Source organism: Bombina bombina, chromosome 6 (genome assembly GCF_027579735.1).
Source record: "Bombina bombina isolate aBomBom1 chromosome 6, aBomBom1.pri, whole genome shotgun sequence".
In the NCBI taxonomy this organism is placed as follows: Eukaryota; Metazoa; Chordata; class Amphibia; order Anura; family Bombinatoridae; genus Bombina; species Bombina bombina.
Window position 1 is genome coordinate 472293935 of NC_069504.1, and position 17474 is coordinate 472311408.

The 17474-nt window shown below is 39.3% G+C and overlaps 1 pseudogene; it reads left to right on the forward strand.

Moving 5' to 3' along the window:
* The first annotated feature begins 1022 nt into the window (after positions 1-1022).
* Positions 1023-17474, forward strand: part of LOC128664471 (uncharacterized) — a 16616-nt pseudogene continuing 164 nt past the window's right edge.

Consider the following 17474-nt stretch of genomic DNA (forward strand, 5'->3'; position numbering starts at 1 on the left):
CTTGCCAGTGGCGGCAATCAGGTGAGGAGTACAAAGACAAGTGTGTCTTGCCTACAGTAAAGCATGGTGGTGGGAGTGTCATGATCTGCTGAAATCCATGCAACAGGCACAAATGCTAAAGACAAAAAGACTCACCTCTACGAGAGATAGAAGCAGCTGTTGATGAGATGGGGAGGAGGTTCTCAAATGAGGCTATCCAGATAAGGTATTAATTGAAAGCAAAGAACAAGTTATGTCAGGGAAAGAACCTCAGATAGTGTGGGCTAGATTACACGTGGGATGCTAACATTAGCACATGCATGATATTGAATTATTGTGCATGCAATAACCAACTTATATTACAAGTTGAGAGTAAACATGACTGCATGAGTGCAAACTAAATTTTACTGAAGTCCTCACATAAAGAATTAGGGCTAAATAAAAAGTTGCACCAAGCACAACATAAGTACATTAAAATAAAGTATTACACTCATATATACACTATCTGAAATAAATTATTCATATAAATATTAAAATTAAAACATTATAAAGTTTCAAAGGTTTATGTTTTATGACAACATATTTCAATGCAAAGGGCTATAATGTATATATACATGCATATACATGTCTAAATATGTGTATGTATGTATATGGATAGGTAGATATAGATATCTTTCTATCTGCATATATATATATGTATATGTAAACATGTTTTTTATGTTTATATATTTATATCCAATCGAGAAAGTCAATTGGGATACCTCAAATGTTAAAATATGTAATAAATGCTCAATCACATATATATCTTCTGGCTGGCCTGCACTCATAGGTAGTCCCAAACAAACGCTCAATACCAAAAGCACACAAACAATATCAAGGCATCATGAAAAAGGATAATGCTCACCCTCTCAAACATCCAAACAGAGTATTCTTGGGCAAACAGGTGGTGCTATCGCAGTCTCAGCTTAGAGGAATCACAGAACTCTCTTTTGTCATTCGGAGCCTTTCCCTTTTGCTGCCGCCACACATCCGACTTGCTGTAAATGATCTGTCTCGGTATCCGAGATGTAGAGGTCACATGTGATAGCAAATTACCAATGGGAGGCAAGCCGGCTATTCAGAATGAGAAATGGACTTATAACTGGCAAATTCAAGGTAATCAAAAAGGAGGAAAAGTGGTCTGTTTAAAACCACTTTATTATTTCTTTAAAAGCATAGAAACTTCCACATGGAGGTAATCAAAAGGTGCTGTGTATCAGGAAGCCTGATCCAGAGAGGGGGCAAGTCATGCCTTTATCAGGGAGCTTGGTTTCAGTCTGCTTCAGATCTCTGGTTTCTAAATATAGTTTCTCAGGATTATTGGATATGTTTCAGAACAAGGCCTGCCAGAGAAAGTTTTTTCAATCCAATGTTCCAAGGAATCCCTTAAAGGCCTTTTTCAGTTAGTTTCAGGAAATTATGGCAGTAATTGCTCCAGTTCCTTTGCATGAACAGGAGATGGAATTTTATTTAAATCTCTTCATTGTGCCAAAGAAAGGTACTTTCAGACCAGTTCTGGATCTGAAAGCTTTGAACAAGTTTGTCCATGATATATTTAAAGGATGGTTAGCTTCATCTTCCAATTCACAGGGAACATTACCAGTTTTTGAGGTTTACCTTTCTAGACACACATTTTCAGTTTGTTGCTCTACCATTTGGCCTGGCTACAGCTCCAATAATTTTCACAAAGGTTTTGGGTGCCCTACTGTCTGTGATCAAGTCCTTCCCCTGAAGTCCTACAAAAAAAGGCACACACACACACACTTACAAACACACACTGTATTATATGTATATAATCTATACACTCTGGTCAATTAAAGCAAACTAAAATCAATGAAGGGCTGAATGGTTGCCTTTGGGTCTGAGGATGGACACCAGGGCCAGATTGGCCTACCAGGATACCAGGAGATTTCCCAATGGGCTGCAGCAGCTGGGGCTAGAAAGCTACAATTTAAAGGGGTGATTAATGGATGCAATTGGGTTGTAGGGCTGCTATTTAACATCAATCTGACATTTGTATTTAATACAAAGTAATATAATTTAATTCTGAAAAAATATTGGGGAAGGAGTGTCCCAGTAATCCCCTTTGAGAAAAATGGGGCATGTGCATTCTATCGACTCAACGGAAATTAGTGCTTCATATTTTCCAGGGCTGCTTTTTATTCCCAGTCCAGCCCTGATGGACACCCATTGTTACATTTTTACATGGCAGGGGTGAAATTTGTATTTGTAATTTAGGATTCAACTGATAATGAAGAATACTGAGAAGCCAGACACACACTTTTTAGAACACATGAAGGTGCATTTGTATATAGAATAAAAAAAAAAGCTAAGAGCCTTATTACATTTTTTTGAGATGTTACTCCCTGGCTCTCAGGAGGTGTAAGGTTCTTTAATGTAAACATCATGATCTTGATAAAGTTTGTGAGTGCAGTAAGAAACAATGATTATGTAATTTAAAGTAAAATTATGGTAACAAGGCATCTGAGTGTCCTTTTCTTTTACCATTAACACATATACCAAGTAAATGTGAAGCAACTAACACTGGCAGAGGAAACAGGAGGCATGAGGGCACAGTGACACTGAAAGCAAAACAGATCACTTTGGACTTTGGGATGAAACTGGTAAGGTTGAATCTGCAGCAAATACATTATCTTGCACAGGTCAGCATTCTACATAAAATCTGACCAGCTGACCATAGATAGGTAGACATACAGAGACCAACATAGATAAACAGACTGCTCATACTATTGTTGTATAAAATAAAGTAACTGGGCTTATCCTACTGCCAAGATGTTTCACAAACACCTTTAATTGCAAAGACTCTTTTCCTTTGTGTGTACTAATGTATTTCCCTTTCTGTTCTCTGCCCAGGGGGAATGTAGTGCTATCTGCAAAAAATACTGCAGGAACTCCGTTCCTATGTGTTCCCACAGGACTTGACCCCACTGTTTCCATAACTGGATGATATCTTGGTTCAAGCTCCATATTTTCATTTAGCAGACTGTTGTTGTTTCTTCAACAGTATGGTTAGAAGATCAATTTTCCAAACAGCTCTTTGGTGCCTCAGACAAGGGTTACTTTTCTGGGGTTTCAAATTGATTCAGCTTCCATGAGCCTTTCTTTAACAAATCAGAGAAGGCTAAAATTGGTGTCAGCCTGTCTGCGCCTTCAGTCTCTTTTCCCTCTGTTGCTCTTTTTATGTAAGTATTGGGTCTTACGATTTCACATGAGACCTCTTCAGCTTTGTATGCTTTGTCAGTGGTGCTGTCTCAAAAGACTTTTCTGGATCACAGAACAAGTCAGTCTCTGACTTTGTGACTGGATCATCAGTTCATTATCAAGGGGCTTCTTTTGCATGTCCTACCTGGACTACAGATCACTACAGATGCAAGTCTTTCAGGTTGAGAAGCTGTTTGGGCATCTCTGAGAGCACAAAAGGTTTGGACTCCTCAGGAGGCAATATTGCCAATAAATGTTCTAGAACTCTGTGTTATTTTCAGGGATCTTCAGACTTAGCCTCTGTTGAAAAGTGAGCCTCAGCTCCGCTTTCAATCAGACAATATCACAGTAGTGGCCTATATTAATCATCAAGGGGGAACCCGTAGTTCCCTAGCCATGAAGGAAGTGTCTCGAATTCCCTCATGGGAATCTATATTCAAAGCATCAACAGACCGTTGGGAAACTGCTTCACTGGCCTCATTGGCCTTATAGTCCTACGGTCTTTCGAGATATTCTATGAAAAGGGGCGTGTCTAAGCAATGCCAGCGAGTGGCGATGTCTCTCCCATAGAAGTCAAAGGGAGTGTGATGTCACCACTCACATCACCGCTCGTCTGCATTTTGGTGCAACGGGTGGGGGGCCTATCTAATGTATGCCTACATGGTGCAGACTGTGCACTCACTGAAACTAAAAATATTTTCTGTGTATGCACACTTCAAATATTGCTGTGGGGACCTAAGTGTTACTACACCTATACTAACTATCTCAGGCAATGTAGTCTTGACAGCTTTTGATAGCTGGCGATGCAAACATGGCCTCTACCTTCCTTGCAACCTGCACTTTGCTGCTTCAAACATACCGATCATGTGTTGATCTGTCCGAATCAAAGTGCAGGCTACTCCCACTAGCACACCCCGCTAACTCCCCCTAAATGCCTATAACAACATCACGCACAAGCTACACAGTAAAGTCAAACTGAAACTTTCATGATTCAGATAGAGCATGCAATTTTAAACAACTTTCCAATTTACATCTGTTAAGAAATTAACTTCTTTCTCTTGGTATCTTTTATTGAAGAGTAAAAATAAATAGGCTCATAAGAGCTCAGGAGTGTGGACGTGTCTTAAGTACTCTATGGCAGCAGTGTTTTGCAACATTGTATAACAAAGCTACAAATAATGTTGCAAAGCACTGCTGCCATAGAGTACTAAAGACACCTGCACACTCCTGAGCTTGTATGAGTCTACCTAGTTTTATTTTTCAATAAAAGATACCAAGAAAATGAAGCAAATTTGATAGCAGAAGTAAATAGGAAAGTTTTTTAAAATTACATGCTCTATCTGAATCATGACTTTACTGTCCCTTTAATTCTGACTACCATAACATAAATATATATTAACATATACATCTATGTTATCAATAATAAACACAAGCTAACAAATACATTTTAATGTATATGAAATACTTAAAGCATTATGCAATATACATGCATAACAGTTTAAATATTGAATAACTGCATGTCTGTTATGTAATAAAACAATTGTAATACTAATGCCTTTTGTAACATGAATAAAAAACACAAGAAAAAATAAATATGTATTAATTTATATACAATAGTTAATAGAATATGCATCATACATAAGAATGCATAATATTTTTTTTAAAAAATGTAGATAAATGCAATATAAAGCCCTAAACTGCCCTAATCTAATCACCTAAGAGATTAAGGCCCCTACTTATCAAGCCGTCGACTTTCTTGCATTCGACGGCACCAATACGCTCACCTAAGTTCGCCTAACATCGCCGCCGCGGACCTGAATACGCTCTCCAAAATTATAAAAAAAGCTGTCAAAAAGCCGCGCACCAAGTACGGAGCGATGAGCAGCGGCTTGTTGATAACTAACAGTCATCGATCTCGCTGCTCTTTGGCTGTTTCACAGCTTTCTTGCTACCCTGTCACTAAGCACCCACACTATACTATACTGTTTTACCCCTAAACCGCCGCTCCCGGAGCCCAACGCCACCTACATTATACATATTAACCCCTAATCTGCCGCCTCCTACACCGCCGCCACCTACATAAAGTTATTAACCCCTATCCTGCCGCTCCCGGACCCCGCCGCAACTAAATAAAATGTTTAACCCCTAAACCGCCGCTCCCGGAGCCCACCGCAACTAAATAAAGTTATTAACCCCTAAACCGCTGCTCCCGGAGCCCACCACCACCAACTTTATATTTATTAACCCATAATCGGCCCCCCTACACCGCCGACACTATATTAAATTTATTAACCCCTAAATCTAAGTCTAACTCTAACCCTAAAACCCCCTAACTTAAATATTATTTAAATAAATCTAAATAAATATTCCTATAATTAACTAACACCTAGATTATGAGTTTTGCGGTAACAGGGGTGCGTTGCTAACGAGCATTTTTTTTTCACCGCTCCCTTAAGACAACGCTGGTATTACAGGTTTTTTTAAACCTGCCGTTAGCCGCAAAAAGGTGAGCGTAGAGTAAAATTTAGCTCCACATCTCACCTCAATACCAGCGTTGCTTACGGTAGCGGTAAGCTGGCTAAACGTGCTTGTACACGATTTCCCCATAGGAATCAATGGGGCAGATCAGGCTGAAAAAAACCCTAACACCAGCAAAAAAGTAGGGTTCAGCTCCTAATGCAGCCCCATTGATTCCTATGGGGAAACACATTTTATGTCTACACCTAACACCCTAACATGAACCCTGAGTCTAAACACCCCTAATCTTACACTTATTAACCCCTAATCTGATGCCCCAGACATCGCCGCCACCTGCATTATATTTTTAACCCCTAATCTGCCACTCCGGACACCGCCGACACCTACATTATCCCTATGAACCCCTAATCTGCTGCCCCCAACATCGCCGCCACCTACATTATAGTTATTAACCCCTAATCTGCCCCCCCAACGTCGCAGCAACCTAACTACAATTATTAACCCCTAATCTGCCACCCCCATCGTTGCCGCTACTATATTAAATTTATTAACCCCTAAACCTAAGTCTAAACCTAAGTCTAACACCCCCTAACTTAAATATAATTTAAATAAATATAAATAAATATTCCTATCATTAAATAAATAATTCCTATTTAAAACTAAATACTTACCTGTAAAATAAACCCTAAGATAGCTACAATATAACTAATAGTTACATTGTAGCTAGCTTAGGGTTTATATTTATTTTACAGGCAATTTTGTATTTATTTTAACTAGGTAGAATAGTTATTAAATAGTTATTAACTATTTAATAACTTCCTAGTTAAAATAAAGACAAATATACCTGTAAAAAAATCCTAACCTAAGTTACAATTACACCTAACACTACACTATCATTAAATTAATTACCTAAACTAACTACAATTAAATACAATTAAATTAAATAAACTAAAGTACGAAAAAAAACTAAATTAAAGAAAATAAAAAAATAATTACAAGAATTTTAAACTAATTACACCTAATCTAATCCCCCTAATAAAATAAAAAGCCCCCCAAAATAATAAAATTCCCTACTCTATACTAAATTACAAATAGCCCTTAAAAGGGCCTTTTGCGGGGCATTGCCCCAAAGTAATCAGCTCTTTTACCTGTAAAAAAAAAAATACAATAACCCCCCACATTAAAACCCACCACCCACACACCCAACCCTACTCTAAAACCCACCCAATCCACCCTTAATAAAACCTAACACTACCCCCTTGAAGATCACCCTACCTTGAGCCGTCTTCACCCAGCCGGGCACAAGTGGTCCTCCAGAGGGGCAGAAGTCTTCATCCGATCCGGCCAGAAGAGGACCTCCAGACGAGCAGAAGTCTTCATCCTGGCGGCATCTTCTATCTTCATCCATCCGGAGCGGAGCGGGTCCATCTTGAAGCCAGCCAACGCGGAGCATCCTCTTCTTCCGACGACTCCTGATGAATGAAGGTTCCTTTAAATGACGTCATCCAAGATGGCGTCCCTTGAATTCCGATTGGCTGATACTATCAGCCAATCGGAATTAAGGTAGAAAAAATCCTATTGGCTGATGCAATCAGCCAATAGAATTGAGCTTGCATTCTATTGGCTGATTGGAACAGCCAAGAGAATGCAAGCTCAATCCTATTGGCTGATCCAATCAGCAATAGGATTTTTTCTACCTTAATTCCGATTGACTGATAGAATTCTATCAGCCAATCGGAATTTAAGGGACGCCATCTTGGATGATGTCATTTAAAGGAACCTTCATTCATCGGGAGTCGTCGGAAGAAGAGGATGCTCCGCGTCGGCTGGGTTCAAGATGGACCCGCTCCGCTCCGGATGGATGAAGATAGAAGATGCTGCCTGGATGAAGACTTCTGCTCATCTGGAGGTCCTCTTCTGGCCGGATCAGATGAAGACTTCTGCCTCTCTGGAGGACCACTTGTGCCCGGCTGGGTGAAGATGGCTCAAGGTAGGGTGATCTTCAAGGGGGTAGTGTTAGGTTTTATTAAGGGGGGATTGGGTGGGTTTTAGAGTAGGGTTGGGTGTGTGGGTGGTGGGTTTTAATGTGGGGGGGTATTGTATGTTTTTTTTACAGGTAAAAGAGTTGATTACTTTGGGGCAATGCCCCGCAAAAGGTCCTTTTAAGGGCTATTTGTAATTTAGTATAGGGTAGGGAATTTTATTATTTTGGTTTTTTTTTTATTTTATTAGGGGGATTAGATTAGGTGTAATTAGTTTAAAATTTTTGTAATTATTTTTTTATTTTCTGTAATTTAGTGGGTTTTTTTTTCCGTACTTTAGTTTATTTAATTTAATTGTATTTAATTGTAGTTAGTTTAGGTAATTAATTTAATGATAGTGTAGTGTTAGGTGTAATTGTAACTTAGGTTAGGATTTATTTTACAGGTATATGTGTCTTTATTTTAACTAGGAAGTTATTAAATAGTTAATAACTATTTAATAACTATTCTACCTAGTTAAAATAAATACAAAGTTGCCTGTAAAATAAATATAAACCCTAAGATAGATACAAATGTAACTATTAGTTATATTGTAACTAGCTTAGGGTTTATTTTATAGGTAAGTTTTAAATAGGAATAAGTTATTTAATTCTAGTAATTTTATTTTGTTTTATTTAAATTATATTTAAGTTAGGGGGGTGTTAGACTTAGGTTTTGACTTAGGTTTAGGGGGTTAATAAATTTAATATAGTAGTGGCGACGTTGGGGGCGGCAGATTAGGGGTTAATAAATGTAGGTAAGTGTCGGCGATGTTAGGGATGGCAGATTAGGGGTTAATAAAATTTAACTAGTGTTTGCAAGGCGGGAGTGCGGCGGTTTAGGGGTTAATATATTTATTAAAGTGGCGGCGATGTCCGGTAGGCAGATTAGGGGTTAGAAACTTTATTTAAAGGGACATAATACTCATATGCTAAATCACTTGAAACTGATGCAGTATAACTGTAAAAAGCTGACAGGAAAATATCACCTGAGCATCTCTATGTAAAAAAGGAAGATATTTTACCTCACAATCTCCTCAGCTCAGCAGAGTAAGTTCTGTGTAAAAAGTTATACTCAGCTGCTCCCAGCTGCAGGTTAAAAAACTAAAAAAATGAAGAAATGAACAGCAGCCAATCAGCATCAGCAGTGCTGAGGTCATGAACTCTTACTGTGATCTCATGAGATTTGACTTAACTCTCATGAGATTTCATAGTAAGCTTCCTTTACCTGATTGGTGAAATAATATGAGAGTGCACGAAGCTCATCCTTTCAGATGTCCCGGGACAGACACACTAATATGCTGCTTAGAAATCCTTTACAATGGAAGGTGGCTACTGAGGAACTTTTGAGGTAAAATATCTTTCTTTTTTACATAGAGATGTTCAGGTGATATTTTCTAATCAGCTTTTTACAGCTATGCTGCATCACTTTCAAGTGTTTAAACATTTGGGTATTATGGCCCTTTAAGTGTTTCCGATGTGGGGGGTGGGGGGGGGGGGGCTCGGATTAGGGGTTAATAGGTAGTTTATGGGTGTTAGTGTACTTTTTAGCACTTTAGTTAAGAGTTTTATGTTACGGCGCTAGCCCATAAAGCTCTTAACTACTGACTTTTAAATGCGGTAGGAGTCTTGACAGGAGAGGGTCTACCACTCACTTCTTCCAAGACTCGTAATACCGGCATTAGGCAAGTCCCATTGAAAAGATAGGATACGCAATTTACGTAAGGGGATTTGCGGTAAGCTCGAGTCACGGAAGAAAAGTGAGCGGTACACCTGTACCTGCCAGACTCGTAATACCAGCGGGCATTAAAAAGCAGCGTTGGGACCTCTCAATGCTGCTTTTTAAGGCTAACGCAAGACTCTTAAAAGGGCTTTTTGCGGGGCATTGCCCCAAAGTAATCAGCTCTTTTACCTGTAAAAAAAATACAATACCCCCCAACATTAAAACCCACCACCCACACACCCAACCCTACTCTAAAACCCATCCAAACCCCCCTTAAAAAAACCTAACACTAACCCCCTGAAGATCACCCTACCTTGAGACGTCTTCACCCAGCCTGGCCTAAGTCCTCAACGAAGCCGGGCGAAGTCTTCATCCAACCGAGCAGAAGAGGTCCTCCAGACGGGCAGATTGTATTTTTTTTTTACAGGTAAAAGAGCTGATTACTTTGGGGCAATGCCCCGCAAAAAGCCCTTTTAAGGGCTATTTGTAATTTAGTATAGGGTAGGGATTTTTTTTATTTTGGGGGGCTTTTTTATTTTATTAGGGGGATTAGATTAGGTGTAATTAGTTTAAAATTCTTGTAATTATTTTTTTATTTTCTGTAATTTAGTGGGTTTTTTTTTTGTACTTTAGTTAATTTTATTTAATTGTATTTAATTGTATTTAGTTTAGGTAATTAATTAAATTATAGTGTAGTGTTAGGTGTAATTGTAACTTAGGTTATATTTTACAGGTAAATTTGTATTTATTTTAGCTAGGTAGTTATTAAATAGTTAATAACTATTTAATAACTATTCCACCTAGTTAAAATAAATACAAAGTTGCCTGTAAAATAAAAATAAACCCTAAGCTAGCTACAATGCAACTATTAGTTATATTGTAGCTATCTTAGGGTTTATTTTACAGGTAAGTATTTAGTTTTAAATAGGAATTATTTATTTAATGATAGGAATATTTATTTATATTTATTTAAATTATATTTAAGTTAGGGGGTGTTAGGGATAGGGTTAGACTTAGGTTTAGGGGTCAATAAATATAATGTAGGTTGCGGCGGTGTAGGGGACAGCAGATTAGGGGTTAATAAATATAATGTAGGCGGCGGTGGGCTGCGGGAGCGGCAGTTTAGGGGTTAAACACTTTATTTAGTGGCGGCGGGGTCCGGGAGCGGCAGGATAGGGGTTAATAACTTTATGTAGGTGGTGGCGGTATAGGGTGCGGCAGATTAGGGGTTAATATGTATAATGTAGGTGGCGGTGGGCTCCGGGAGTCGCGGTTTAGGGGTTAAATACTTTATTTAGTTGCAGCGGGGTCCGGGAGTGGCGGTTTAGGGGTTAATCAGTTTATTAGCGTGGCGGTGGGCTCCGGGAGCGGCGGTTTAGGGGTTAATAAGTATAATGTAGGTGGCGGTGGAGTAGGGGGTGGAAGATTAGGGGTGTTTAGACTTGGGGTGCATGTTAGGGTGTTAGGTGTAGACATTACCATAGGAATCAATGGGATATCGGGCAGCTGCTGTCAGACTCCCATTGATTCCTATGGCATCCGCTGCCTCCAGGGCGGCGGATTGAAAACCAGGTTCGCTGGGCCAGAATAGTGGCGAGCGTACCTGCTAGTTCTTTGATAACTAGCAAAAGTAGTCAGATTGTGCCGAACTTGCGTTCGGAACATCTGGAGTGGCGTAAGCATTGATCTGTGTCGGACTGAGACCGGCGGATCGTATGTTACGTCACTATATTCTACTTTTGCCGGTCTGTAGGGTTTGATAACTACGGCGAATCAGGCTCACCACAAATACGCTGCGGAATTCCAGCGTATTTGCAGGGTTGACAGCTTGATAAATAGAGGCCTAAGGCTTAATTAATGGTAACCATCAATAATCACCTAATCAACTCCCATACAGGTATGGGGGTTGTTAGGAGATTAAGGTCTACTAGATACTAACTAACAATAATCACCTAATCAACCCCCATAAATGTATGTGGTTAGCAGTTAAGGCGTACTAAATACTTACTAAAAATAATCACCCAATCTTTCACTGTAAAGTAAGGGAGAAATATCTGCTTTTTGTTACCATATTAGCAGACCATGACTTGAGTTGTCATGGGGATTGTCCTGGTGAGTTTTAAATCCCTGAGAACTCTGCTGCAAATGCAAAACTGCATCAACCTGTCTAGCATTAGACACAGAATCAGCACTTAAGTGGCATAAGTAAGTGTGGGGGACACACAAAAACATACTTACATAGCAAACATTGTGTGAAGGGATTAAATTATCAGTAGATCGATCTTCCAAATGGTTAGCATAATGTCCAGAGTCGTGAGCTGCACCAGTTTTCTTCATAATATACATTATATCGTAAGGACAGGGAAGTATTTACAGGTAGATAGCAGCACAGAAATACAGTATATAAGGCTAACCCCCAAATGGGAACACAATATAATTGGCACAATGTAAATCATAAGTCCCTAAAAGGGAATTAGAAAAAATGAATGGCTCTTAAATAGAAAAATATGGGCCAAATGACAAGTGGGGCGCTATTTTTCCCCCCCACTTGTGCGCACACAACACTCAAGGTAAAGTTTTAATTTGGTGAACATGCGTATTACAAGTTGAAAGTAAATTGTTTGCATGCAAGTGAAACCCGATGCGTACTAACTTCAGGACATCGATATCGCAATGGAGGGTACTGAAGAAGAAAAAAAAATAACACTTATTGCTTGCGTGCTAACACAGAACCATATTAGACCTACAGAGCTAAACCCAAAGGTAGTTATAAATATTTTACATTCCCACGTTTTACACATAGAAAAAAAATCAAATTTTATTTTTAGATACATATTTCAACATATATCTGATTAGTTTTTTTGTTATATACAGTATATATATATATATATATATATATATATATATATATATATTTATATGAATATATATATTTATATGATTGATAGAAAGATAGATAGATAGAAAGATAGAACATTGGAATTTACAGTTAAAAACATTAAATCTTGAAATTGTTAAAAGTCATTTTTTTAACTTTTAAGGTATTTAAAAAGTTTATAATTATATATAAAGTGGAAATAAAAAGTCTACACACCCCTTTTAAAATGTCAGGTTTCTGTGCTGTAAAAAAATGAGACAAAAATAAATAATTTCAGAACTTTTTCCACCTTTTAATGTGACCTTTAAACTGAACAACTCAATTGAAAAACAAACTGAAATCTTTTAGGTGGAGAGAAGTAAACAAAAACAAAAAAAATAATGTGGTTGCATAAGTGTGCACACCCTGCAATCACTTTCAAAATCATGTAAATAGGAGTCAGTACACACCTGCCATCATTTAAAGTGCCTCTGATTAACCCCAAATAAAGTTCAGCTGTTCTAGTAGGTCTTTCCTGACATTTTCTTAGTCGCATCCTACAGAAAAAGCCATGGCCCGCATAGAGCTTCCAAAGCATCAGAGGGACCTCATTGTTAAAAGGTATCAGTCAGGAGAAGGGTACAAAAGAATTTCCAAGGCATTAGATATACCATGGAACACAGTGAAGACAGTCATCATCAAGTAAAAAAAATATGGTGCAACAGTGACATTACCAAGAACTAGACGTCCCTCCAAAATTGATGAAAATACGAGAAGAAAACTGGTCAGGGAAGCTGCCAAGAGGCCTACAGCAACATTAAAGGAGCTGCAGGAATATCTGGCAAGTACTGGCTGTGTGGTACATGTGACAACAATCTCCCATATTCTTCATATGTCTGGGCTATGGGGTAGAGTGGCAAGACAAAAGCCTTTTCTTACGAAGAAAATCATCCAAGCCCAGTTAAAGTTTGCAAAAACACATCTGAAGTCTCCCAAAAGCATGTGGGAAAAGGTTTTATGGTCTGATGAAACCAAGGCTGAACTTTTTGGCCAAAATTCCAAAAGATATGTTTGGCGCAAAAACAACACTGCACTTCACCAAAATAACACCATAGCCACAGTGAAGCATGGTGGTGGCAGCATCATGCTTTGGTGCTATTTTTCTTCAGCTGGAACTGGGGCCTTAGTCAAGGTAGAGGGAATAATGAACAGTTCCAAATACCAGTCAATATTGGCACAAAACCTTCAGGCTTCTGCTAGAAAGCTGAACATGAAGAGGAACTAAATCTTTCAGCATAACGACCCAAAGCATACATCCAAATCAACAAAAGAATGGCTTCACCAGAAGAAGATTAAAGTTTTTGAATGGCCCAGCCAGAGTCCAGACCTGAATCCGATCGAAAATCTGTGGGGTGATCTGAAGAGGGCTTTGCACAGGAGATGCCCTCGCAATCTGACAGATTTGGAGTGTTTTGCAAAGAAGAGTCGGCAAATCTTGCAAGTCAAGATGTGCCATGCTGATAGACTCATACCCTAAAAGACTGAGTGCTGTAATAAAATCAAATGATGCTTGAAGAAAGTATTAGTTTAAGGGTGTGCACACTTATGCAACCACATTATTTTAGTTTTTTTGTTTACTTCCCTCCACCTAAAAGATTTCAGTTTATTTTCCAATTGTGTTGTACAGTTTATAGGTCCCATTAAAGGTGGAAAAAGTTCTGAAATTATTTATCTTTGTCTCATTTTTTTACATCACAGAAACCTGACATTTTAACAGGGGTGTGTAGACTTGTTATAAAGTAAAAATGTGTATATACATGTGTATATGTACAAGGGAGTAACAGCGCTAACAAGTCCTTATATTAACAGAACAATGGGAAATAAATCAATTGATACATATATTATTACGATATCAACAATTATTAAATATAGGGAATACATTTTGCATTAGTATGTAGAGTGCTATAAAAAGTCCAAAAAATGATCTTTAAGTAAAGTGAATCCCCTTACCAGAATTTACCCCAATCATATGAGGTAAGTTGCCGCACTGGAAGGGGTGCTCGGTAAATCCGGAGTGCCAGTGTATACTTCTAGGATCTCATCCACCTCTTGGAGTATGTAGGGAGTTTCCTCCAATGATTTCCTCCCAGGATATATATGGATGTGCCAGCTACCGCTTGGAGTATGTAGTCTTGATATGTACTTTCTCACAGGCAGATGTACCCAAGAAACCAAAAATCATATATAGTGTAATACTGTTTTATTATATGATTAGAGGTAAAAACAAGCAATCATTAAACTCACATGTAATGTCCTCAAACACTGTGAGGTATGTATAAGGCATAAAAATCACTCTGTCTTATTGTGATACAGAGGATAGTATAAATAACAGTCCCAATTTCCTCAATAGGTGGATCAGAGTAAGCAGCAGTCCGGTACAGATACCACAATACAAATAGTAAAACAATGCAGTAAAATAACACACAGCGTTTACCCAAATAGAGCAATAAAATACCCTGCTCAAATACCCTAACGCGTTTCAAAGGATCAATATTCCTTCTTCCTCAGAGGGGTAAAAAGTGAATCTGATGGCGTCCATTTGAGCGAACAGAGCGGCGACACGCCCCCATCGTCTATTGGACAGTTACCATCCATGTGATCTGATCTGTGACGTGTCACGTGTACGTCACTACGTCTATATATGTGTATATATGTATGTATTGTATGTATATGTTACTGGTAAAGTCAGATATCTGAGTAAAACTGACATTACCCTAGCAGCTGTGGGTAAAGCCTGATGTAAGATCAGGCTTTACCCGGGTAATCCTAGGATTACCCAAATGCTTTGGGATAAAGCACATGTACACTACACATGTACACCCCCGCCGATCCTCTGGCATCCACCCCAAGTGAACCTTGGGGAATGAGGTTTTGCCCCCCCCAGGCAGAGGCAAAAAAGCTAATGAAGATGGAGAATTACAGCGCATTGTAAATAGATAGACTGGCTGCAGGAAGAATGCTGCTGTATTCATAAAAAAATGAAGAAAATGCCCCACACACGAAGTAGCACTGATGCTATTGCCAGCAGCCAACAGAGCTTTGATTGGATGGGAAGCCCACGGTCCCAAAATCATCACAGCAACTTCAGCACAAAGAAAAAGAGGCTTAATATGAACGTTATCCAGTACTATGCACCTAAAAATGACAGTGTAGAAGAGGAAAAATAACAATAATAATGAAGGGGGATCTCAATTCCATGGGCAACCATGGCCTTGGCGACATGAATGAGAATGGTGAAAGGATCAAAGATCTCTGCACCCTGAACAATCTGGTGATCAGTGGCAGTGTATTCCCACACAAAAGAATTCACAAGGTAATGTTGGTGTCACCAGATCATTCAACAAAGAACCAAATCAATCATGTCTACATTGCCAAGAAATTCCGGAGATCCCTGTAGGATGTCAGAGTGGTTAGAGGAGTGGGCGTGACATCAGACCTTTACCTTGTTGTGGCTAGTCTGAAGCTAAAGCTAAAAAAAAAACATGAATGGAACCGACAAACCAACACCAGCGATGTAACACCATCCTCCTCAAAGATGCACAAAAACTCAGTCACTCTCAGCAACAAGTTTTAAGTCATGCAAGAACTACAAGATGATAGCAACCAGGTAGAAAGTCAGTGGGAGAAGAATTAAGAAACAGTGACATTAACCTACCAGGAGGTGCTAGGCCCCAAAAAACACCAGCATAAAGAATGGATCTTCACCAGAACTCTCCACAAAATCCAAGATACAAGGAAAAGAAAGTTTCAGTCAACACCAACCAGACATGATCAGAAAAAGAAAAAGCTCAGGGTGAGTATACCGAAGCCAACATGGAAGTAAAAAAAGCTTAAGAGCAGACAAGCAAAGGTTCATCGATGGTCGTGCCGCAGGAGCCCAGAAAGCAACAAGCCATGGGAACTTGAAAGAACTTTACAACATAACAAGGAAACTTTCTGGCAGGTACAGCAAGCCAGAAAGACCTGTTAAAGACAAAGCTGGGAAGACAGTCAAGAGTAACAAAGGCCAACAAAGAAGATGGGTGGAGCACTTTGAAGAGCAAACCCGTGCTGCAATCCCCACCAGACCTACAGCCAGCCAACAGGTACTTGCCAATTGACTGCAGGAGACCAACTAAGAAAGAAATATGGCAAGGCATCAAACAAATGAGAAACAGGAAGGCAACAGGACCTGATAGCATTCTTGCAGAGGCACTGAAGGCAGACATTGAAACATCAGTAGACATGCTCTACCCCATGTTTGGAAAAGTCTGGGAAGAGAAAAAGGTGCCATCAACTGGAAAGAGGCTTATCTTACCAAGATTCCCAAGAAAGGCAATCTGAGTATCACTATCTGCGCAAACTACAGAGGGATAATTCTTCTATAAACTCCAGGCAAAGTGTTTAATAGAGTTATCTTGAACAGAATGAAGTAACAAGTTGATGTTCAGTTGCAAGATAAGCAAGCTGGCTTCCACAAAGATAGATCCTGCATAGAACAGATTAAACACTGGACACTATCATCGAACAGTCAATTACTCCCCCCTCTATGTCAACTTCATTGACTATAAAAGGGCATTTGATAGCGTGGACACAGACCCTTTGAAAACTCCTCTGCCAATATGGTGTCCCAGAGAAACTTGTAAGAATCATTAGGAACTCTTATGAGGGAATGACCTGCAAGGTAGTCCATGGAGAACAACAAAAGAAGATTTCCAAGTGAGGACCGGAGTCCGACAGGGTTGCTCTCTTTTGAAAATCTCCACAGCAGATGTGAGAGATGGGATCCAGTGTACACCTTGGAGACAGCTCAATGACCTGGACTTTGCCCATACCTATCAGAAAATGCAAGAGAAGACCAACAATGTGTCAGCCACATCAGCACAACTTGGCCTCAATATCCATAGGGGAAAAAAACAAGATCCTGAAGGTTAGCATGGCCCGCACTGCTGCAGTTACTCTTGCAGGAGATGCACTGGAAGAGGCTGAGGCCTTCACCTATCTGAGCAGTGACAAAGACAAGCAGGGCAGCACAGACGCCAACGTCAAGGCAAAGCAAGGTCTGTCTTTATTCAGCTAATGAAGATATGGAACTCCAAAGACCTAATGCTGCAAAC